Source organism: Eptesicus fuscus, chromosome 20, assembly GCF_027574615.1.
Source record: "Eptesicus fuscus isolate TK198812 chromosome 20, DD_ASM_mEF_20220401, whole genome shotgun sequence".
NCBI classification, from domain to species: domain Eukaryota; kingdom Metazoa; phylum Chordata; class Mammalia; order Chiroptera; family Vespertilionidae; genus Eptesicus; species Eptesicus fuscus.
In genome coordinates, this window is record NC_072492.1 from 9,544,578 (window position 1) to 9,569,624 (window position 25,047).

A 25,047-nucleotide genomic window follows, 5' to 3' on the forward strand; every position below is an offset into this window, starting at 1 on the left:
GTCTTTGTGCTGGGACGAAAGCTTGTTTTGGATCTGGAAACAGCATGGAAAAGAAGGCAGCTTGCAAGGTGCTGGGAACGCTCTCCGTAGCTCCGAGTGGCGAGGCCTCTGTTCCGGAGGAAGAGGCCTGACTTCAGGGTTCATCAGAGGGACGGTGGGGCATCGCTCACTGCCGGAACAGGTCGGGGAGAAAAGTTCACATCTGGGGGTGACTGACCACAAGCCCTTTCTCCAGGTCCTTTCAGACGTGATGTATTGTTGAGCATCCCCAGAGCACAAGCCTCTAGTGTAGATTTATTGGAGGAAAATGCCCCCTGTCCATATGATAGAGTTAGGTATTTATTTTCTTTGAAACTCAGGTAGGTGACAACTAAGGACTGTGGTAGTTATTTGAGCAAATGTGCTAGCAAGTCATACTTGGTAAAGTGTTTACATTAGCACGTGACAGCATGGCATGAACTTTGTTGATTGCACGGTTGAGTGAGTGAGCTAGACTTTCGCCAGGTAGATTGGTCTGTAGTATTGAGGTACCAAGCTGGGTGAGCATGTGATGGTTATACAGGTTCTGCTTTGCTACTATGTGTTAAACTGTACATATGAGTCTTCTTTCTCTTTGCAAGTTACATTCCATGATAAAAATGTTTTTAAACATTTTAGGAGAAAAATGCAGTGAAGTAAATACCATACATGGACTTTGTTTTCGTTAGAGGTTTCTGGGTAATAATATGCTTAAGTTTCCTTTGTCAAGTTGAAACATACACATTAGAGTGTTTGCTTGTCAACACATGGAATTCGATAATTAATTTTTATTTAGGAAACCCTTTCCCGTTTTGAACATTCTAGGGAACAAGGTTTCCAAGTATATCTTGCTAACGCCAGGCGCAGCTGCATTTCTGCACAGTTTTTAGATGGCTGCTCAGTGACATCTGTGGAAACAGACAACTTCAGAAACCGAGCAAGCCGTGACCGCGTGGCACGCTCCAGCGCGTGTGATGTGTGGGGCCAGTCTCCCCGGAACTGACTGACTGCCGCTGTGCACAAAACACTTATCTGGCTTACACCTGAATTTAAACTGACATTTATTAGATAAATGCGAAGGATGGACACTTCACTGTAGCAGAAACTGTAAAATCCATTTCTTAATTTTTGTCTATACCTGCTTAAGTTAGAGAAGAAAAAGATGATTTCCTTTGGGATGCAAGCTCACAAACCCCTCATGAGCACGAGCAGGATGGCTTACCCGGCCGCGTTCTCACCATCCCGAGGAAGGGGTGGCAGAGCGGGTCAGACCTGTGCCATGCGTGTCAGCGTGGAGCGGAGTCGAGGGCATTTGGGTGGGAGGGGGTCCGGGAGGAGGAGCAACACCTGCACCCCACCCAGGGTGCTTTTTGGATTTCACCCACTCGAGTTTCATCTCTGCCTCCTCCAACCCCAGTCCTTGCGTATTTACGATTCCGAGGAAAAGATCAATCTTTTAAAAATCAGCTAGTTCATTAGAGGCGACCATGGGCTAGTTTCTAACTTTATAGACGTTCAGATGGTTACTAGCAAATGTGGCAAAGGAGAGTTCTTTTACTCTTATACAACGAACGCTCTTAGTTTCGACTAATAAAACGCACTCACAGGGAGAGGCCACAGACCTGGTCTCCCCCCACCCAGTGCTTCCAATTAGGGATCTATTATCTCATTCCAGATAATTGGAAAAGGATATTCAAAATACGACTTCGTGTGAATATGGTTTTCGCCTGCAGTCCATTACTGGGAGTTCAGAACACATCTGGAGAGAGGCGGCCCCGGGGACGCTGAAGCGCGCTGTTTGGGTTGGCACGGCGACATGGGAGTGTATGCCAATTTGTAATGGCTTTTGGAAACAGGCAGTTTTAAACTCTCCCTGAACTATTCCCCCGAGAAATTATTCAATTAAGTACAACTGAAATTAATGTTTAGTATTTTTTGTTTAAATAAAATAGGCAGCTAAAAGGAAAATCCGTGCTCTAATTTTAGTCTCAAATCTAGCTCCTAAGAAACGATCGTCCTGGAGTGAGTTTCTGGGCGAGACCTGGCCACCAGGTCCTGCGTCCCCTCTCACACTGTGCACGCCCCGCTGCTGCCTCAGCAGCTTCAGACCCCAGGGTGGAGTGCAGCTTCCCCTGCGGCGCCATCTGAAGATCCATCGGGGAGCGGAGGGTGCTCTCTCCTCAGTCAGCGCTTCTCAGACTTTAATGGGCTCAGTATCATGGAGACCTTGTTAAAATGCAGATTTTGATTCCTTAGTTCTGAGGCGGGGCCTGAGATTCCGCTTGTCTAACAAGGCCCTGGGGAAGCCCCTGCTGCTGGCTGGACCGCACTTGGAGGGGTGAGGGTCTACCAGGAAGCGGTGGGTGGGTGGGGAGGAGGGGGGCAGATCTGGACTTAACCTTGATCTCCAACTTGTGGCTTGGCCCCGAGTGCGTTTGGGTAGGAATGACTCTTACTTGTCTTCCTGGTATAGGCTTACTTATTTCTCAGACTCCCCGGTTCTCATAGACCTTCACAGGGCACTCTCTCCCCGCTGTTTTGCAAAATAGCACACTTTTCTAACTGAGGAATCGTAGGAGATAAGCTTCAGTCCTTTTGTCACATCTTCCTGAGATCCAGAGACACTGCCTTGTTTTCTCGGATCCATCTTTTGTGGCCATATTAAGAAAGAAAAAGGAGAGTGAACCCGGCGTTCTTTGGTCTCTGTTCCTCAACATGTGGGCAGAGCCTGGCGATGGAAGGATGTGTGACTAAGTGTGGGTTTTGCGGGCTTTCAAGCATCATTACTCTCAAGGTGTGGCCCTCGGCTCGGAGGCCCAGCACTGGGACGGTCAGCGTTTTCACGGTGGTCTAATGGGAGCCGGTGGAAATCCACCCTCGGGGAACTCTCCTGAAAGACTGATTCATAACTCAGGGCGGTTCTTTGTCCATGGACGAGATGTCCTACAGAAGACCGTGATAATTAGGACGGATTTATGGTCAGAGGACTGCTAGGTAGATAGAGACCGAGAGAGCCTTGTGGTGGCCACCACTCCACTCCTCTGTAGCCCTCCCATACATGGAGCCCGAGTGCCCTTTGCTCACACCAGCGTGGTGTCCACTAGAACTTCTCACTGCTGTTTTAAACCTCCACACGCTCCCTCTTTCACGCCATTCTTTGTTTTTCTATCTCAGTAATTTTCTTTGTAAAATAGCGTTCTGATCATGTCACCTACTTTCTAGAAACCTCCAGTGGCTCTTCATCGCCTGAGCAGTGTTTCCAAGACCTTCATGATTTTGGTCATAGTCACCTGTAGTGATTTTCATTTGAAGTTCTTTGGGCTTCGCTTTTTAAATTAAATTTTATTTTTTTTACCAAACTAATCCCTTTGCATGGTTTGAAAAGTCGGAGAGAAGGCTTAGGAGAGGCAGATCTCCCCGTCGGCCCTCCCCTCCTCGCGGTCCTCCCCTGAGGAGCAGTGCTTCTGCTTTGCTCGTGGTTTATATGTTCATATCTACAGCACAATGTTTATATTTCAAAACATCGCGCTGCCATTTCTTCATGTTTTCCATCTTAGATTCTGTGGACTTCCTCCGAAGGAAGATGCTCACGTAACCTGCAGTAATCATACATACACACGCCCCCTCCCCCATTGCTCACACATTGTCATGACATAAGTGTGTACGGAGTCATGACCATGTAAGCGTTGCTCATGCCTGAGCCACAGTGTGCACTGGAATAGCTGTTACTTCGTTACACCATTTTCCATCAAGTCAATAATTGCCTCTTTCTTGTTTTTGAATATAAGAAAGAAACAATTTGTCTTTATTGATACTTTTCTTTTATCCCACCTCTCTTAAAAAAAAAAAAAAAGCCTCTGATAGAATTGTAAAATTCCTTTCAATATAGACAAGCACTGTTGGTAGCTGTCTTAGTCCATTCCGGCTGCTATAACAAAATGGCACAGACTGGGAGCCTCATAAACACCATGAGCTTACTCTCCCAGTTCTGGAGGCGGAAGGCCTGACTTGGGAGCCAGCGTGGCCAGTGCCGCCCTCCTCCAGTTTGCAGACTTCTTGTGTCCTCATGTGGCAGAATGGGCTAGGGAGCTCTATGGGGCCTCCTTTATAAGGCATTGATCCCATTCATGGGGGTTCCACCCTCAGGGCTTAAGTACTTCCCAAAGGCCCCACCCCCTAATACCAGCACCTTAGGGGTTAGGGTTTCATCAGATGGCTTTGGGGGCAGGGGAACCACAGATCAGAGCAGGAGGCTGTCAGTTTCATCTAGCCATTGGAGTCTGTATCTCCCTGGTCCTGTCTGGCCTGACCGCACTCAGGCAGCTGCCCCCTGCTGGAGGGATGTCCCTGCACCTCCCTCCACTCTGGGAACCAGGGTCTTTGTCTCTCTTTATGTACATTCCCGTTTTCTGGCTCTCGGGTCTTCTTCTTTCTTCCCTCTCCCTTTTTCCGATGAAACACGTTTACCAGGAATTTCCAAAACAAGGGTGAATGGGAGGTAAAAAGCGTTAAGACCTTGCACGTTTGAGAATCCCTTTATTCTCCCTTCTTGAAAGAGTGTGTTAGGGTAGGGGCTGATTCTCTGGGAATTTTGAAGGCTTTCCTCCATTAGCTTCCAAATTTCAGGGCTGTTTGTGAAAGGTCTGCGTCTGGTTTCCATTCCATGAGCTGGTGTTCTCCCATCTCCGAGCTTCCAGAGTCTTTCATCTCGGGCGTTCTGCAGAGTCTCAGTGATGTGGGTGTGACTGCTCTTTCATTGTTCTCAGCACTTCTTCCTCACTTTTCATCAGGGCGCTCAGCATGTTGGGAGACTTTCTTGTATTATTTTATTGTTAATTTCCTCCACATGATTTTTCTCTTCTTTTTCTCTTTGTAGTTCCTATCATCAGTGTTGGGCCTCAAGAATTGATCCTCCATTTAATTAAAAAAGTTTTTTCTCTTATTTTTCATTGCTTTGTCTTACTGCTTTATTTCTTAAATGATGTCCTCAACTCTGTCTTCCTTCTAATTCTTTCCTTCATCCTCCCTCTCTCACTAGCCTACTTTTTAAAAATGTTTTCTGAACTTTTCCTTCTGAAATCATTACAGATTCACAAGACGTTATAAAGGTAGGACCGTAGTCCCACAGTCCCTTCACCCAGCTTCTCTCAGTGCTTACATCGTATAGTATTATAGCACAATATCAAAGCCAGGAATTTGACATCCGTACAGTGTATGCGTGTAGTTCTGTCATTTTGTCATGTAGATTCATTTCACCATTACCACAATCAAGACTCAACTTATTATTGACATCCTAATTTCTTTTTTTAAATTTATCTTTATTCTTTTTTTTCCATTGACCCCCTCCATTCCCCACCCTTGTATCCTAATTTCTAAGAACTCATTCTTGTTCCCTGAAAGCTCCTCTTTTACCCTTTGGTTATAATTTTGTGACTGCATTACCTTCTTTTATCTCTCTGAGGGTGTGTGTGTGTATGTGTGTGTGTGGTTTTTTTTTTTTGTGTGTGTGTGTGTATGTCTCTTAAAAAAAAGGTTAAAGGTATTAAATCAAATACCTGTTGATTCTAAATTCTCCTCTTTTAAAGTTGATTGGAAGGACTTGTGTTGGCTGAAGTTTAACTGGTAGGCCTCACTTTAGGGGAGTACAAGGGGGACCCAGCCATTTCATTGTAGGAATTTCAATGTCAGAATGTCTACCTCTTTCCTCTTGGACTGTCCTGTTTCTGGAAGACAACCCTCCCGTCCCCTCCTAGGGGTATCTTCCCCCGAGTTCTGGATGCTGCTGGGGAACGAGATTCCAGGAGGAGGGGTAGTGAGCTGGAGCTGGTATATTTTAGTAGGCACACTTTATTTAATGTTGCTCCTCTTGTTACACCAGACCACTTCCTCAGGGGTGCCCGGATCCCAGACACAGAGCTCCCCTAGTGGGACCCAGACCTCACTAGAGTAGGTGTGGACCTCTCCATAGCCCAGTTGGTGGCAGAGAAGTTCGTTGGGTTCCCGGGCCAGAGCTGGTCCACGGAAAACGCTGTTGTTGGGTTGAAGGTGAACTGAAGCCAGCCAGTGAGGAGCCACAACCAGGGCTGGCGAGCAAGAAACACCTCTCTGGGCTGTAGGCAGGTGGAGGCTGGTAGGCGGGCACATGGTAGAGTCCTGGCACCGGGAGCTGGCCTCCTGGCAGGATGGCGCATGTGTCCATGTCGGAAGGGCCATGGCAAGGTGGTCACCAGGCTGAGGCTCTGAGTGCACTGAAGGGTTGTTGCTCCGGGCTCAGAGCTGGGCCCAGCACCCCTGGATGCTGTTTGTACCCATAGTCACTGGTACAGCGCAGCAGCAGAAGAAACACAGTAGCGCACCCGTCCCTGGAGTGGCCCTTTCCTCTGCATTGTCCCTCCAGCGCCCTCTACTGATGAGGTGCAACAGCATGCTCACTGCAAAGGCGCGAAGCTTAGAGTCCCTCCCGTTAGTGGCAGATTTGGTAGTGAAGGGTGAATTTGGAGCTGAGAGGTAATAGATTGATAACTGGCATAGAGGAATAAAATATAATGCAATGTATCATTCTGTTGATACTTCTTATAAAATTGGGATATTTTTAAGTCAGCAGCATTTAGTTTTAAGATGCTTCATATGGTGTTTTGTATTTGGATTTTTTTTTCTATGATGGGAGTGTTTAAAAATACATATAAAGTAAAACACTAGGATTATTTAAAATGTACATATTACCAGAAAGTCAAAGAAACGGGCTGGACTGTGGCTCTAAGAGACCTGCCTGTAAACACTGGCCTCAGGAAAACGTTGGCATAGACTTCTTTCATTTACACCCCCTTTTTCTAAAGGAGAAACACACCTAAAATATGTCCGGAATATGGAAACTAGTTGGGAAGAAGGTAGGTAACTTCTGCAAAGAGGAATGTTCTCTTGTTGAGTGGAAAATATGTTTCTTCTTCAAGTTATTTGTTTTTGTTGTTTTTTGTTTTTTTTTTAAACCAACAAGAGTACATAGTTAATTTCAGCTTTCTGACTGATAGATGTCATGGTTCCCAATCTCTCAGAACCGAAGTCTTAAGCCACTATCTGAGCTTCATCAGAGATCTTCTATAAAAAAGGGAAATGTGGAGAAACTAAGGCGATGTTCCTATGGAATGGGAAAAATGCAGACTATGTTTAGTCTGGAGTGCGACATAGACCTGAAATTTGAGACATAAGAGGCGTGAGCTACCGAGTAAAGCTTTTGAGTTGAAATCCAGAGACCCGTCTTGTGCACTACCACTGACTGGTGTGGTAACTTGGACGAGTTACACTATCTGTGCTGTCTTGTTTTGACTTCTGTAAAATGCAATAACAGTTTCCCTATCTACCTTTCAAGATTGTGAGGAGTATAGGTTGAGATAATAAATGGTTACAGTGCATTAAAATTGTGTTACCATCATCATAAGTATATTTATAGTTCTTCATCTATATGAAACCCAATTGAAGCAAGGAGAGTAAGCCCTAACTTAGAAATAACACCATTTTATGAATTTCATTAAAAGCTAGTCTGTTTCGTTGAGATATAAGAGGAAGAACCCAGAAATAATGAATGAGATTTGCTCCATTTCTAATGTTCTCTTTTTGGATTTACATATTTTGTTCTATGCTATAAGAATATAAACATGCTCTAAATGTTCAGTATCATAAATAGCTATAAATATTCAGTAGCAGGGCCAGATGTGGAAATACAAGGCTGTGATCTCCTCTGGGCATTTTTGAGTCCCGGAGGAAGGAAAGTACTCAGAGAGACATGTCCTGTTGGATTTGAGGTATGTGCTGTTATCAGAGGGAGCAGAGATCTCATAGTTTGGGTCCCTACAATCAATTGTGAGGGGGGAAAATATGTTAGCAAATGACCTTGGCTCAGTAGGAAGTTATATTCTTGACCACAGCCATGGCATTAGATACTCATGATAATGGCCAACAAGATATAACAAGTAACAACTGTGCGATTTTATAACAACTACAAATAAGACTATTGTTTAGTTTCATAGCATTTCAATAATTCCACTGACTATGCAAAAAAAACCCTCAGTTACTACAAAGTATATACACAGCATGCAGAAACACCCAACTGGATCTTAAATTTGAATTAATAAACCAATATGTTCATTGTAGTAAATTGTAATTAAACATTTACTTAACAATAATTTAAAAGATATTTTCTAGAGGAAACTTGAATGATGTCATCTTTTTAAACAAAGCAAAACAACGGAGCAAACAGGCAGCCTTGGACTATTTGATCTGTTATCTTCTGTTTTCTTTCTGAATGTGATTAAAAAATCTCTGGAATCAGACCGATTGCCATTTAAACCAACTTTACCACTTATCAGCCATGTAACTGCAAATTACTTAACCTCAGCGAGCTTCGCCTCTAGTAACTCCTGCCTCACAGGGTTGTCTGAAGGATGAACAGAAATGATACATGGCTCTCAGGAGCCTCTTAAGAATTCATACATTCCCTTACTGTGTTCTCACTCTTGCATATAATGTAGGTCGGGTTCCTAAAAAATTGAAGACATAGGCCTGACAGTTGAAGACAATTGCCGACATTTCTCATGGAACCTGAGGTTGCATGGGTATCAGTGGACACTCATGTGGCCATATGTGTGAATCTACTTCTGGGCTCTTCCATTAACTCTTGTCCATGCCACGCTGTCTTGACTGTCTTCCTTGCTGAAGCTTTATAGGCAGCCTTGATATCATGTGGTGTGTCTTTTCCAACTCTGGGTTTGTTTTGTTTTTGTTTTCCAAAACATTGATTAGATGTAATGAGACTAATAAACATATTTGCCCTGTTTCTGATATTGGGGAAAATGTTTAATGTGTCATTAAGTGTTAGCTGTAGGGTTTTGTTTTCTTTTAATAATAAACTTTATTTTTTAGAACAATTTTACAGAAAAATTGAGAAGATAGTTCAAGAGGGTTCCCATGTACCCCACACCTGGTTTCCCTACATTAGCATGGTATATTTTTTACATTTAAGGAGCCAATATCAACATATAGTTATTAACTAAAGTTCCTAGTTTATTCCGATTTCCTTAGTTTTCACCTGATGGATGTCCTTTTTCGGTTCCCAGGTCCCATCCAGGATGCCATGTTAATTTCACTGCCTCGTCTCTAGGCAGCTCCTGGCTGTGGCCGTTTCTCAGACTCAGTTTTGATGATGTGGACAGTCCTGAGGGATATTCGTCAGGTGTTTTGTAGGATGCTACACAGGTAGGCTTAGATGTTTTTCTCATGCTAAGACTGGAATTATAAGTTATTAGGAGGAAGACCACGGGGTAAAGCACCCTTTTCATCACATCATAGCAAGGGTACATCCGTCAGCGTGCTTCGTGACGCACTGCTGGCCTTGATCTCCTGGCTGAGGTTGTGTTTGTCAGGCTTCGCCGTGAAGTGACTCCTTCTGCTCCCCCATTTCCATACTCTACTTCTTGGAAGGAAGTCACTAAAGGCGCCCGCACCCCAGGAGGGAAGAGATACTCTCCCCTCTCTTCGAGGACAAGTATCTATGTAAACTATTTCGAATTCCGAATGGGGGATCTGCCTCTTCTTTCCCATTTATGAATTGACTCAATCATGGGTTTATGTCAGCGTGGACTCATGAAAATTTATTTTACATTTTGGCTGTAATCCAAAGCTACTTTATTTTGTTGCTACTTGATTGTGTTGGTTGGCTCCTGTGCTCCTTGGCATACCCCCACCAGTGCGGTTGCTGTTTGTTTTTTAAAGCACTTCCTTTGTTCCTGGTACTACCAGATACTTCAGATTCCTCTTGTATATTCCTGCCCCCATCCTAGAATTAGCCATTTCTTTATTGGAGATTGGTGTTAGAAACCAAGATCTGGGTGCTGCGTGTGTTCATTGCGAGTGGGGTGTTGCGTTTTTATTCTTTCTCAGTTGACAAAACACAGAAATACGTAAATGTTTACTAACCTGTATATATACACATATTGATATGTAGCCTTCTTTATTTACTAGGTGTACCAGTTAATGTGGATTTTTTTTCAATAGATGGAGTTACACATATGTTGATATATATGCGATTTGGTATGTATGCTATTTTGTTGTATTGACAGCAAGCTTCAAAACTTCATATGTCAAATTTGCTGAAGGTGTTGACATCATAGATATTTTTACGCTTAAAAATGTTGAATTTCGTGCCCAAAAAAGAGCATTTGCGGGAAGTTTTAATTCATTACTTTATTTTGAAGAAAAAGTTATCGTATACTTCGTGAAGCTTATGGTGAACATGCTCCACTTCAAGATACTTGTGAACGCTGGTTTAAACTCTTTAAAAGTGATGATTTTGATGTGAAAGACAAAGAATGTCCAGGTCAATTGAAAAAATTTGAAGACCAACAGTTATAAGCATTATTGGATGAAGATGCGTGTCAAACTCAAAAACAACTTGCAGAAAGATTAAACGTTGCTCAGCAAACAATTTCCGATCGTTTACAAGCAATGGAAAAGATTTTAAAGGAAGGAAAATGGGTGCCACATCAACTGAACGAAAGACAAATAGAAAACCGAAAAGTCATCAGTAAAATGTTGCTTCAACGGCACGAAAGAAAGTCTTTTTTGCATCGAATTGTGACTGGCGATGAAAAGTGGATTTATTTTTGAGAATCCCAAATGCATAAAATCATGGGTTGATCCAGGTCAACCATCAACATCGACTGCAAGGAAAGAAGACAATGCTCTGCGTTCGGTGGGATCAGGAAGGTGTGGTGTATTATGAGCTTCTAAAACCAGGTGAAACGGTTAATACTGATCGATACCGACAACAAACAATCAATTTGAACCACGCTTTGATCATGAAACGACCAGAATGGGCCAGAAGACACGGCAAAGTAATTTTGCTTCATGATGATGCACCATCACACACTTCAAAACAAGTTAAAGACACGTTAAAAGATCTTGCCTGGGAAGTATTAACCCACCCGCTGTATTCACCAGACCTTGCTCTTTCAGATTACCATTTGTTCTGATCGATGGCACATGCACTTTCTGAGCAGCACTTTAAAACGTACCAAGAAGTGGAAAATTGGGTCTCTGAATAGTTTGCCTCAAAACAAGAAAAGTTCTATTGGGACGGTATCCACAAATTACCTGAAAGATGGGGGAAATGTGTAGCTAGTGATGGACATTACTTTGAATAAAGCACTTTTGATGTTTCTCTTGAAATTATCGTGTTTTCTTTGATTACAAAATCCGCCATTATTAACCAGTATACCTAGTATATTAAGATAAACATGAGTTCATAACAATGTCTCTAACTAATTCATTACCACATGGGTCATTCTAGCCTCATCCCCTTGCTTATCTTTAAATTCTCACTCCAGCAGTGAGAATTTGGCTCCCAACATCCATCTCCTATTTCCTTAATTATCAGTTCCGATATACATGTTAAGCAGTATCTGAATTAACTCATACCCTATAGAAAACTACTTTACCGCCTAGAGTACACTGTTGATTTATGTGCAGTCCCTTTTGCCTTTAGTCTTACCGATTCCACTCATTTCCATAGTAACTTAAGTCATCATCTCTCCTTTCCACCCCTTTCAGTGTCGTTTTATATGTGTGTAGAGCATTGAGATGCTCTTATCACAGTCTGCATTCTTTCCTGGAATCCGCAGGCTCCTAAATAATTTTTTTAAAATTTACATTCATAGGGTTCACTCTTTGTGCTGTAACATTCTATTGGATTTGACAAATGCATAATGTCACATATCTACCATTACGATATCATACACAATATTTTTACTGCCCTAAAAATCCCCTATGCTTCATTTATTTATCCCTTTCCCCTCCCTTCCAAACTCCTGGCAACCGCTGATTATTTTATTCTCTCTATAGTTTAGCCTTTTCCAGAATGTTATATAATTGGATTCGTCAGGATGTAACCTTTTTATGCATGCAGGGTGCTAGAAAACACATGTTGATCATCTATAAATCATTTCAGTTGGAGCTGAGCCCGTTATCGCCAGGATTCCAGTCTTCTAGATAATGGGAAGGAGATTTTTGTTGTTACCTTATTTAGCAAGAATTCTGAGATGGCTTACATTTTTTTTAAGTAAAATTTTTGCTGAGGGGCTAGGAGAACTGGTGAGGTCTTTATTTGTTGCACCTATCATAGGGTTGTAATGCCTGAATTAAGATAATGTGTGTTTGCTTTTAGCATCGTGTCTTCTAATTAGGGCTGACGGTGTCTTCTCTGAGCTCTGGGTCTGTTTGTTTCTTTTAATGACTGTTTTTAAATTTTGTATTTTCCTACTGACGATAATATTTAAAAATTAATATTCTGGATCATCGGGATGACCCCTGTATTGTGTCTTGCCACACATTCTTGCCCACATTTGTATTTGTGTGTGTAATTGTCTTGAATCCCAGTGGTTCTTGGCTGGTGAGAAAAAAAGATATACTTAACACGTAACCATGTATTTGCTTCCAAGAGAAGACCAGGGCTGTCACTGTGCACTGTGTAAAGGATGTCTCCACAGTTGGAATAAAGAATACCAGGACAAAGAACTTATATGCATATGTGTATTGCCCAGGGACACAGACAATAGGGTGGGGAAGGCCTGGGGCGGGGTGGGAACCGGGTGGAGGGGGACCATCGGGGCATCTGTAATACTCGCAACAATAAAGATTTTTAAGAAAGGACTAGCAGAACAGTCCCAAGGACCTATATCTTAGTATCATATTCATGTTTTAAGCAGCCACTTAGCATTCACAAAACAAGCTTTATCTGTTAAGAATAAATTATTGTCGCTAGAATTTTAGTTTTGTAGTTCTTATTTTTAATATGAATATTTATTCTTAGAAGTATGGAATCAAGAGCTGTAAGCATAAAGAACAGATATTTTTTATTTAATTAAATAACTTAAATAGGATAACTTAACACTGAGGGGTATGGAAGAACTTTTTTAACTTTAACTATAACTAAGCATATGCAGCGCAAGATTGGAAAACAGTGGCCTAGCACCTAGCAAGTGTTTAGTAAATATTAGTAGTTGTTATGGTTTTGTACAATGTGCGCTTTCTGTAATAAACTAGTCCAGTCTGGCCGCTTCCCTTCCCCACACATGGCATGCATTCACTTCTGCAGCTCAGGCAGACTGCCTCTGCTTCCCCTCACCTCCCACACCCGAAGCAGCTGCGAGCACAGCCCACACCGAGTGCCCCGTTGCCAGGCCAGTGGACGTGGTCTGTTCCGCACCCTTTTTCCTGCAGTGCTGCTCTCGGTGACAGCATGGGCTTCAGGGTTTTTTGCCTCCTTCTTTGCTTCTATTTTTATTCCTCTTGTTTTTCCCTCCTCTTGTTCTTTATATACCAGTGCTTTCTGAGATTCTGCCTTTACCCATACCTCTCTTTGTTCATTATATCTTTTTTAATTTTAAATTAACACACAGCATAATTGACTTCGTGTATCTATAGCTACATATCTATCTCTGTCTTTGTATCTATCTCTATCTCTATCTCTATCTCTATCTCTATCTCTATATCGTACTGTGAATTTTAACACATATGTAAGTTTGTGTAACTGCTGCCACAAACAGGACACAGAACAGTTCCATCACTCTAGAAACTTCCCTGTGCTATTCCTCTGTGGTCATACCCTGCCTCATTTCTAACCTTGCCAACCACCAGCTGATTTGTACTCCATCACTACAGTTTTGTCTTTTGGAGAATCCTATCTAATAAAAGAGTAATATGCAAATTGACTATCACTCCAAGATACAAGATGGCCGTCCCCATGTGGCCAAAGATGGCTGCCCCCATGTGGACACAAGATGGCCACCACAAGATGGCCTGCAGGGGAGGACAGTTGTGGGCAGTTAGGGGTGACCGGGCCAGGAGAGGAGGGCAGTTGGGGGAGACCAGGCCAGCAAAGGAGGGCAGTTGGGGGGGGACCAGGCCTTCAGGGGAGGGCAGTTGGGGGGGACCCAGGCCTGCAGGGGAGGGCAGTTGTGGGCGATCAGGCAAGCATGGAGGGTAGTTAGGGGTGACCGGGCCGGCAGAGAAGGACAGTTGGGGGAGACCAGGTCAGCAGGGGAGGGCAGATGTGGAGGGACCCGGACTGCAGGGGAGGGCAGTTGAGGGGGCAGGCCTGCAGGGGAGAGCAGTTGGGGGGGACCAGCCTGTAGGGGAGGACAGTTGGGGGGACCCAGGCCTGCAGGGGAGGGCAGTTGTGGGTGATCAGGCCAGTAGGGAGGGCAGTTAGGGGTGACCGGGCCAGCAGAGGAGGGCAGTTGTGGGAGACCAGGATAGCAGGGAAGGGCAGTTGGGGGAGACCAGGTCTGCAGGGGAGGGCAGTTGCGGGGGGACCCAGGCCTGCAGGGGAGGGTAATTGGGCGGGGGGACAAGGCCTGCAGGGGAGGACAATTGGGGGGACCCAGGCCTGCAGGGGAGGGCAGTTGGGGGAGATCAGGCCAGCAGGGGAGGGCAGTTGGGGGGGACCAGGCCTGCAGGGGAGGGAAGTTGGGGGAGGGGAACCAGGCCTGCAGGGGTGGGCAATTGTGGGCAATCAGGCCAGCAGGGAGGGCAGTTAGGGTGACTGGGCCGGCAGAGGAGGGCAGTTGGGGGAGACCAGGCCTGCAGGGGAGTGCAGTTGGGGGGGGAGCAGGGGGGGGGCAGTTAGTGGTGACCAGGCCAGCAGGGGAAGGCAGTTGGAGGCAACCAGGCCTGCAGGGGAGGACAGTTAGGGGTGACCAGGCTGTCAGGGGAGGGCAGTTAGGGGTGACAGGCCGGCAGGGGAGGGCAGTTAGAGGCAATTGGGCTGGCTGGGGAGCAAGTAGGTGTCAATCAGGCTGGCAGGGGAGTGGTTAAGGGGTGATCAGGTTGGCAGGCAGAAGCAGTTAGGGGCAATCAGGCAGAGGCAGGTGAGTGGTTGAGAGCCAGCAGTTCTGGATTGTGAGAGGGATGTCCGACGGGCAGTCAGACATCCCTCAAAGGGTCCCAGATTGGAGAGGGTGCAGGCTGGGCTGAGGGACACGCCCCCCCTGCACGAATTTCATGCACCGGGCCTCTAGTATCATATAAATTAAATCGTCTATATGAGCTTCTTTAGTATTCTATTAAAAATCTTTATTGTATTTTTACTATATCTTTTTTTATTGATTGATTTTGAGAGAGAGAGAGAGAGAGAGAGAGAGAGAAACATTGATTTGTTCCTCTTATTTATGTGTTCATTGGTTTCTTCCTGTATGTGTCCTGACCCAAGATGGAGCCTGCAACCTTGGGGTATTGGGATGACACACCAACCAACTGAGCTATCTAGCCAGGGCCTTTTCTATATCTCTTTGTATAGATTATGTTAGTGGTTATTAGGGATGACAATATCTATATCTGTATCTATGTTTATATCTAGATATAGTTATAGATATTGATATATACACATGCATATATATTTACATTTTATAGTTAAGTTAGAATCAATATTTTACCACTTCACTGGGTTGAAGAAACTTGCCACCATATAGGCTCTTTTACCCCACCGTTATGCTGTGATTGTCTTATTATGTACTAGAGGCCCAGTGCATGAAATTTGTGCATGTGGGGGTGTCCCTCAGCCTGGCCTGCACACTCTCCAATCCGGGACCGCTTGGGGGATGTCTGACTGCTGGTTTAGGCCCGATCGGGCCTAAACCGGCAGTTGGACATCTCTCTCGCAATCCAGTACCACTGGCCCCTAACCACTCACCTGCCTGCCTGCCTAATGCCCCTAACTGCTCCCCTGCCTGCCTGTCTGGTCACCCCTAACGGCCCTCCCCTGCTGGCCTGGTTGCCCCCAACGTGCATATGGCTGGGGTCCCTCAGCCTGGCCTGTGCCCTCTCATAGTCCAGGAGCCCTCAGGGGATATCCTTGGGGGAGCGAGCCTAAGCCAGCTGTCAGACATCCTTAACTCTGCTACAGAGGTGGGAGAGGATCCCGCCACCGCTGCTGCACTTGCCAGCCGTGAACCCAGCTCAGGGCTTCTGGCTGAGCGGCACTCCCCCGTGGGAGTGCACTGACCACCAGGGGCAACTCCTGCATTGAGCATCTGCCCCCTGGTGATCAGTGTGCGTCATAGCGACTGGTTGTTCCACTGTTTGGTTGATTTGCATATTAGCCTTTTATTATATAGGATTACACTATGTGTATTGAAAACCAGACATTATAGGTCTTGCTTTCAACTGTCAAACAAATATTAAAGAACTCAATTGGACAACACTGCATTATATTTACCCAGATGCTTCCCATTTATGTTGCTCTTCCTTTATTATTTCCGATGTTCCAGATTTCCTACTGGTATGATTTCCCTTCTGTCTGAAAAACTTCCTTTAGCAGTTTTTTGTTATTGTTGTTTGTTTGTTTGAAGGGTTTTGGGATTTGGGGTTTTTTGTTTGTTTGTTTTCTGGTCTGCTGACAACAAATTTTCTTAGTACTTAGTTATCTGACAGTGTTTCTTCCGCCTTCATTCCTAAAGGATATTTTCAATGGATATAGAATCCTGTTTTGACAGTTCTTTCAGTTGAACTTTAAAAATATTACACTTCTTTTTTCTTTCAACTCTCTGTTCACCTGTAAGTAATGTATCTTTACTTGTAAGTAATGTGTCAAATTTTTCTGTGGTTGTTTTCAATATTTTTTCCTTTGTCTTTAGTGTTCAGCAATTTGGATATGATGTGTCTGGGCATGGATTTCTTTGTGTTTATCTTGTTTGGAGTTTTCTGAGCTTCTTGAATATGTAGGTTTATGTTTTTGCTAAATTTAAGAAAATTTCAGCCATTGTTTCTTCAAATATTTTTGCTGCCCCATACTCTTTTGCTCTCTTTCTGGGACGCCGATGACATATTTGACCTTTTGTGGTTGTCCCCAGGTCTCTGAGGCTATGGTAATTCTCCTCACCCCACTCTACTTGCCTGGTGCTCTAAGAACTTAACTGTCACACACTGGGCAGTTTTGTTTCAGTCGTGCTCCTGTTTCCATGACCTCGTGCCCTGTTTGACCAGTCGATGGTGCTTTCTGAGTCCGTGCGCAGTTATGCCTTCCTCTTACCGATGGCGCCCACCTCAGTGTGACTAGATTTTGAGTCCTTAGGTTACAGCCTTGGTTCCTCAGATCTCTTTTATTCCGTTGTCTTCTGATATTTAGTGTTTCACAGGAACAATCTGATGCAAGTTAATTAATTTTCTTTAATTCTTTAATTTTCTTAAGTTCAAAAGCTGGGAAGCTTCTCTCCTTTGCCTGCCATGTTGAAAGCTTCAACATTTTTTCCTTTTATTCTGAAATTCAGAAATATCAAGAGATATTTCTAGACCTTTTTTAAATTAATGTTCAAACTTTGGTGAGTTTTTTTCATATTAAAACTCACATGTTTTTTTTCAGCTCAAAGGGAATTATTTATTTGGTTATTGTTTCTACCTCAGTTTTCCTAGATCTTTATATCTGTCTCTTTTTTCCCCCCCTCCCATATTTTGTCCTCTGTAACTTTTTTCTGTGACTTCCAGGAGACAGGTCAAGCTTGGTTTATAAATCTCCTATTTAGATTCCAATCTGTTTAATTGCCCTGGCTGTGGTATTTAACTTGACTGTTCTGTTTCTATCAGGATGCAGCATTTCTAGTCATCTTAATTCCCTCTTGGTGGCTCTCTGTTCTGCTTGCGTTGATTTGGTGTCCTCTTAAATCTTGTTTGTAAAAATTAAGAAACCAGTTTCTCAAGGTTTCTCTTATCTGGAAGGAACTGTACTTTCTAGGGCAGCCTGGGCACGGGATGAGGAGAGGACGTTCCCTTGAATGCTCCTCAGGTGCTCCCCATCGGGAGCTCTTCATTTACACCTGCGGGCTGTTTGCTCGTCTTCACACACACAGGTCAGCGTCTGTTGTTAGAACTTGGGGAGGTGCCATCTTGGTGCAGGTCCATATTTCTAGGCCCAGATGAAGAAAGAACGAGAGGCCTTGGCTGGTAGTAAAGAGGAAGCAGGAAAGGAGCCTGTGCCTTCCGCCTAGCCCGGGCCACCTGCTCCTGCTTCAGGCGCTCGAGCAGGTGTGGCCAGGGGATTCCTCCTAGGCCCCCAAAGCCTGAACGTGTCCGAGAGGTTCTGCTTGGGGTGCTGGGGTTTCCTGCCAACTGCCCCCACCGGTGCCAGAGGTGAGTTAGTGCTTTTCCTGCTGAGTCACACATTGGTCTTTCTGTTCCTGCTTTCTGTATGTATTGGACGCTTTTTCCTAGTGTTCCGTATTATTAGAGGTCATCTCCCCTCCCCGCTTTTAAAGCTTCCATTGTAGGAAATAGAGGGAGTTAAACTAATACCTGTAAGAAAAGCTCTTTATTCACTGTTTGTTTTTTAATATTTGTCTTCAAGTGGTATTAGCAATATAAGCGAAAGGCCAAATAACAATGACTTTGCAACTGCCAGCATCCATTCTGATACGAAAGGCACCATAATTATCTGAAAATGTGCAGCACACTTACTGCCTTTACGTGGAATTTATTGAGACCATAATTGGGAGTAGAAAAAACATGAAATGTAATTGGAGTCAGATATTTTGGTACCATATAATATTTGTTACTGCTTTAGATCCTGTTAATTTTGCATCATCTTTTACATTGTCCATTTTTTTCCCTTCTACCTGTTGGAATGGCACCTGGGCGGAAATATAGGCTCCTTCTGGAAGCCAATGCAAATACTTACAGGAAACCAAATACCAGTTTCTCTGGGGGTTGTGCTGTCAGGAATCTGAAAGAGTCCGCTGGTTGTTTCTCAATCTGTACTCTGAAACCTGTGTGTAATTTGCTCGGAATAGACTCTGGTTGGGGGAATTCCCACCTGAGAAGCCTGTGGGCTGGAGGGTGGGAATTCCCCCAGCCTCCCTGCCCTGGGAAATCTTCTGAGGTCAGGATAACTGACAAGGGAGCAGTTCTAGCAAACCAACCAACAGTGGCAGTATAAACCTTTCAAACGCTGGCCTGGCAATGTGTCTCAGAGCCCATGCAGCCATCATAATCGCACGTTGTTAACTTCAGGAAATGATACAAGAGAAGGAAAATGATAATAGAGGAAAGAATTCATTGACTCATTATGTAGAAATAGAGGAGCATTCTAAGTATTTCACACTTAGAATGAATGTTTATTTAATGACTAACCATTAGAAATGGTAACTGGAGGTATAGCAACATCAAAGAGTACAAATGATATGTTCATGGGGGCAAAAGATGTATCTATTGCAAGTATAGGAAATAGAGGGCGTTAAACTAATACCTGCAAGAAAAACTCTTTATTCACTGTTTGTGTTTATAAACAATATGTGTTTATGGCAAATCTTAGAAGGGAACACATAAAGGTAGTTACCGGGGCATTTGGATAATATTTTACTTTCCCCCCCTCTCCTTTATAAACTTCAATTAAATAACTTTCATAACTTAAAAGTAGAGTTGTTTTTTTTTAAAGAAACAAAAACAGAAAACAACAAACTAGTAATCAGAAGAGGTAACTCCTCAGTGTTTATTACTGATTTTTGCTGAGCTAATCTGCTACAGAAAGTTTATTGACCTCTAAGTTACGAATATTTACAAATTTTAAAAATCTATCTATAAACGCAGTTAATATATAACAGCTGACATACTTAGCATCAGACAAGGATTATTTTGTGCTTGACTTTCTCATAGCCACAGAGGTTTATTAAGCCTGAGTGTTGTATCACATATTGCAGCATAGAACATGTCATGAAATTCTGACCGTAATTGGTAGCATGAGAACAATGTACCAAGCAACTATCAGAAGCACAGGTGTTACTGTGGAATATCCTGATAGGACATGAGGAATGGATCATAAAAATATCCACTTATATATGTGCCATTAAAATAAACTCAGCTGTGTTCTTTGCTGGCTAGACAAAATTGAACCCATGTATCCAAGTCTTTGCATACATTTCAGGATGAATACCATGCCCAAAGCATCAAGGTGTCACCAGATCTACAAATCTTTCCTCTGAGGATCTGCTAAAGTTTGCAGCTAAGTGTCTTTAGCCTAGAAGAGCTATATGAGGGGAACTGTCTTGTGGGAGAACAATGGACTTGTATTGTTCTAGCAAAAACTAAAGTAGAAGTTGAAGCAGGCAGATTTTCAGCTCAATGCACAGAACCTTACAATAACTAGTCACCCTCCAGCTCAGCCATAGAGCTAATTTTCTCATGAGTTTCCATGTTACCAGCCACTGGGAGTGTTCAGCAAGAAATTAACCACCCCACTGCCAGGGTATCTTAAAAGGCAGGGAGCAACTTGATGATCCCATAACCTCTTGCTGCTCTAAAATTTTGTTAAGAATCTTTTGCTTTGTCTTTCCAGCATCCATGTATGTACTCCTGTCTGCCTTCCTTCCTTCAGAAAAAATCTTAGGAATATCACAATATTGTAAACTTTTATTTTTTTCTGATTTATATTTTTAATTGATGTATAATTTGTATACAACAAAATGCACAGATATTTAGTGTTCAGTTCTATGTGTTTTGACAACTGTATACATTTGTGTGACTCGTTAGAACATTCCTGTCATCTGGAAAATTCCTCATGTCCCTTTTAAGTCAATCCCTCCACCCCCAGAGGCAACTACCTCCTGATTTCTATCCAGTAGATTAGGTTTAACTTTATACTTTGTATACATAGAATCACTAAGTACATATTGACTTTATTTTCTTATTTTAGCCAACAAAATGCGTTTGAGATTTATCAGGTGTTGTATTTATAAATAGTTCTTTGTTTTCGTTGCTGAATAGTATTCCATTGTACAGATAAAGCCCAATTGGCTTATTCATTCTCATACTGATGGATATTGGGGTTGTTTTCTAGTTTTTTGTTTTATATAATAAGACTGCTATGTATATTTTTGTGCAGGTCTTTTTAAATTTTTGTTTGGCAAGTATTTAGGAGTGAAATTTCTGGATCAGTGTCTGGTTAACTTGATTAAACTGACAAGCACGTCTACGATTACCTTTGTGCCAAATCTTCCCCAATAATTAGTATTGTAAGTGATTAATTTTAGCATTCTGATGGGTATGCAGTAGTGCTTGCCGTGGTTTAAATGTGCAGTTCCCTAATGACTAATGGTGAGCTCCTCTTCATGTGCATATCAGCCATTTGTACATCTCCTTTTACAAACATCTGTTCACATCTTTTGCCTATTTTAAAATTAGGTTTCTTTGGTATTTTCATTGTTAATATGTATGAGTTCTTTATGTATTCTAGATACAAATACTTAGATATATGGCCCGTAAATATTTGCCAGTCTGTAGTTTGTTTATTAATTTTCTTAATGGTATCCTTGGATGAGCAGAAAAAATTTTTTTATGAAGTCCAGTTGACCAGTTTTTTTGTCTTTCGTGTATAGCCTTTTTATGTTCTGTCCAAGCATTTTTGCCCGCCCTAGTTCATGAATGGTTTCTATTTTTTCTTCTAGAAGATTTACAATTCTAGGTTTTACAGTTAGATCTATGAACCATCTCAAGTCAATTTTTTTTTTTTTTGTATAGTGGGAAGAAAAGGTCAAGATTATTTTCATTTCCTCATACAGATTTCCAGTTGTCACAACATCACTTGTTGAAAAGACCTTTCTTTCCCGATTTGGCTGATTTTGTGATTGACAACTTTGTTGAGAATTAATGGAGTGCATCTGTGCACACACACACACACACACACACACAAGGTCTATCTCTGGATTCTGTTTTGTTCCATTGATCAATTTGTCTATACATATTCCAATACCACAGTATTTTGATTATTATATATTTATAACAAATCTTGAATTTTTTCTTTGTTAAGATTATTTTGGCAATTCTAAATAACTTGCACTCCATGTGAATTGATAAACTACAGACTGGCAAATATTTATGGGCCTTAAATTGGCTTGCCAATTTCATTTTTAAAGCCTGCTAGAATTTTGATTGGAATTGCACTACATCTATAAATCAATTGAGGAGAATACACAGATAACTTTAAAATATTGAGTCTTTCAATCCATGAACATGGTATAGCTCTCCATTTATTTAGGTCTTTGATTTCTCCCACAGTGTTTTATAGTTTTCAGCATAGAGGTCTTGCACACTTTTTATTATATTTATTTCTAGTATTTGATGTAGTTTTGGGTGCTATTTTAAATGATACTGTTTTTCACTTTCATTTTTCAGTTGCTTGTCACTATTATATAGAAACACATTATTCTTTACAATTGATTTTGTACCTGTGGACTTGTTAAATTAACTTAATATAGTGGTTTTATGATAGATTCCATAGGATACCCTATGTACACAGTCATGTTAGGTATACATATTTACATCTTCCTTTTAAATCTTTTTGCCTTTTTCTTCCTCATTAAACAATGTAGGACTTCCGATAAAATAGTCACCAGAGGTCATCAGAGCAGATGTCTTTGCCTGTTTCTGACCTTAGAGAAAGTGTTCAGTGTTCACCATTAAGGGTGATGTTACCTCTGAGTTTTTCATAGCTGTCCTTCATCAGGTTGAAGCAGCTCCCTTTCCTATTTTGTTGAGATTTTGTGTCATGAATGAACACTGAATTTTGTCTAATTCTTTTTATACATTATTGATATGATCATATGATTATCTCCTTTAGTCCAATCATTGATTTTTACACCTTTCTTCTTTTCTAATATACGTGTTTAAAGCAGTAAACTTCCCTCTCAGCACTGCTTTAGTTGCATTTCACACACTTTTATTTTGGATTGTCATTATCATTCAGTTCAGAACATTTTCTATGTTCTTTTGTGATTTGATTCTTATCCCATGGATTATTTACAGGCAGTTTCCTTATTATTCAGACACTGGGGTTTTTCCCATTTTTGTCACTTGTGTTCTTTCATGATGATGAAAATGTTCTTTTTATATCTGATCATACTCCTTGGCTTGAAGTCTGTCTGGTCTAATATTAATAAAACCATTCCAGCTTTCTCAAGCAAACACTTTCTATGCTTTATATTTAAAGTGAGTTTCTTATGAAAGCATATAATTGTGTTGTCTTTTTAAAAAATTTTGCCTGACATTCTTTGTCTTTTCATTGAGCAGTTTGTCCATTTATATTTACCTGACCACTAATATAGTTGGGTTTAAGTCTGCAATCTAGGTATTTATAGTCTTTTAGTCCTGTCTACTCTTTGTTTCTCTGTACCTCCTTTTTGCCTTTTTTTTTTTTTTGAGTGAATCACGCACTTTTAGTATTTATTTTTATTCCCTCTGTTAATATTTTTAAAGCAATAACTCAGTGGTGGTGATGACAGTGGTAGTGGTATGAACTTTGGTTTTCTTTAAAAAAATACTTAGAGCTTTGTAATTCAATATAATAGTCACTAGCCACATATGGCTATTTAAGTTTTAATTAATTGAAATATGAAAAAAAAAATGTCCCTGGCTATAGATAGTATGGAGAATGGATTGAAAGGACCCAGGAGTAGAAACAGGAAGGTAAGTTAGGAATTGTCTCAGAAACAGTGGAAAATTTTTGTGAGATACTAGTAATAGAGTTTAAGAGAGATGGTAGGATTGAAAGATACTAGGGAGGGAGAATCAACTAGAGTGGCTGAAAAATAGAATGTCTAATGAACGAGAAGGGGAAGGGAGACGGTCAAGTAACTCCCAGGATTTCTATCTTGGTCAAGCAAAGGAGTGATGGTGCCATTACGGGAGGGAAGCAATGTTTGGGGGAACATGAAGAGTTTAATTTTAGAGACCTTGAGAGTCAGAAGTTTGCAGGAATTTCAAGGTAGAGATAAGTAATAGGCAGTTGGCTATATGGGTCAAGAATTTTGGAGAGAGAGAGCAGAAAATTTTCATGTTTTTAATATAAATATTGATGAACTAAAAGGCATAAAAAATCACCATGGTAGTATTATAGAGTAAAAATAGAATGCTTGGGATTGCCAACATTTCAGAGTAAGAGGAAAACCTAGATAGAGCTTATAGACAGGCGAAAGGAAAAATGGGAGTGGGTATGTCATTGAATACAAGGGAATAGAGAGTTATGAATGAATATGAAAGATTTTATAGACAGATGCTATATAAATACTTGAAAACTTGGCTTAGATTCACTTTTTAAAGAAGCAACAAAGTGCTTTGAAATTGTTCAATGCTTTTATCTTTGATACTTCATTCATTCATTGCCTTTATCTTTCAGTATTTATTTTATTTTTTAAAATATAATTTTATTGATTTCAGAGAGGAAGAGAGAGATAGAAACATCAATGATGAGAGAGAATCATTGATCGGCTGCCTCCTTCACGCCCCTCACTGGGGATCGAGCCCGCAACCTGAGCATGTGCCCTTGACTGGACCCTTCAGTCCGCAGGGTGACGCTCTATCCACTGAGCCAAACCAGCCAGGGCAGTATTTATTTTATCTTGGCTGTGTACCAGGTACTCTCCTGGGATGGGAGGCATAGAGATGAATAAAAGTTTCTGTCATAGTCTTTCTGTACAAGAAAGGCATGCAAAAAATAATTAGAATACACAAATCTAAAGGTCTGTAAGTAAAGAGAAGTTGCCGGAAGCGCTGCAGCAGGCTGGCAGGAAGAACACCCACCCTCTGGGCCTCTCACGTGCTGTTCTTTTTGCAGGGCTTGCCCTTTCCCTGCTTCTCCCAGGTGGCCTTCAAACTCAACTCAGCACTCTTCCAGAAACCTCCTTTGACTTCCTTGTTTGTTTTATTCTTATGAAAAGTGATGATGTGTATTGGACAACATATCTCTAAAGGTATCACTAAAAAAGAGAGGAAGAGAGGGAAGGAGGGAGGAAAAGAGACTCAAAATGGAAAAATAATATTTTCATTATTTAAAAAATTGGAACACGAAAGAAAATATAAGGAAATTCACTCAGGGTCCCATCACCTAGAAATAAATAAATAATCCAGATATATCCTTCTTGGTTTTTATATAAAAAGATAGATTGAAATATTTTTACATAATTAGGATCATACTATATATATATGCTATCTTAAATGTTAAGT

The 25,047-nt window shown here is 41.8% G+C and overlaps 1 protein-coding gene across 1 annotated transcript in view; it reads left to right on the forward strand.

Annotated features, from left to right (window-relative positions):
* STX8 (syntaxin 8) overlaps positions 1-25,047 on the forward strand; it is a 243,104-nt gene that overhangs the window by 118,396 nt on the left and 99,661 nt on the right. The gene's annotated exons all lie outside the window — the stretch shown is intronic.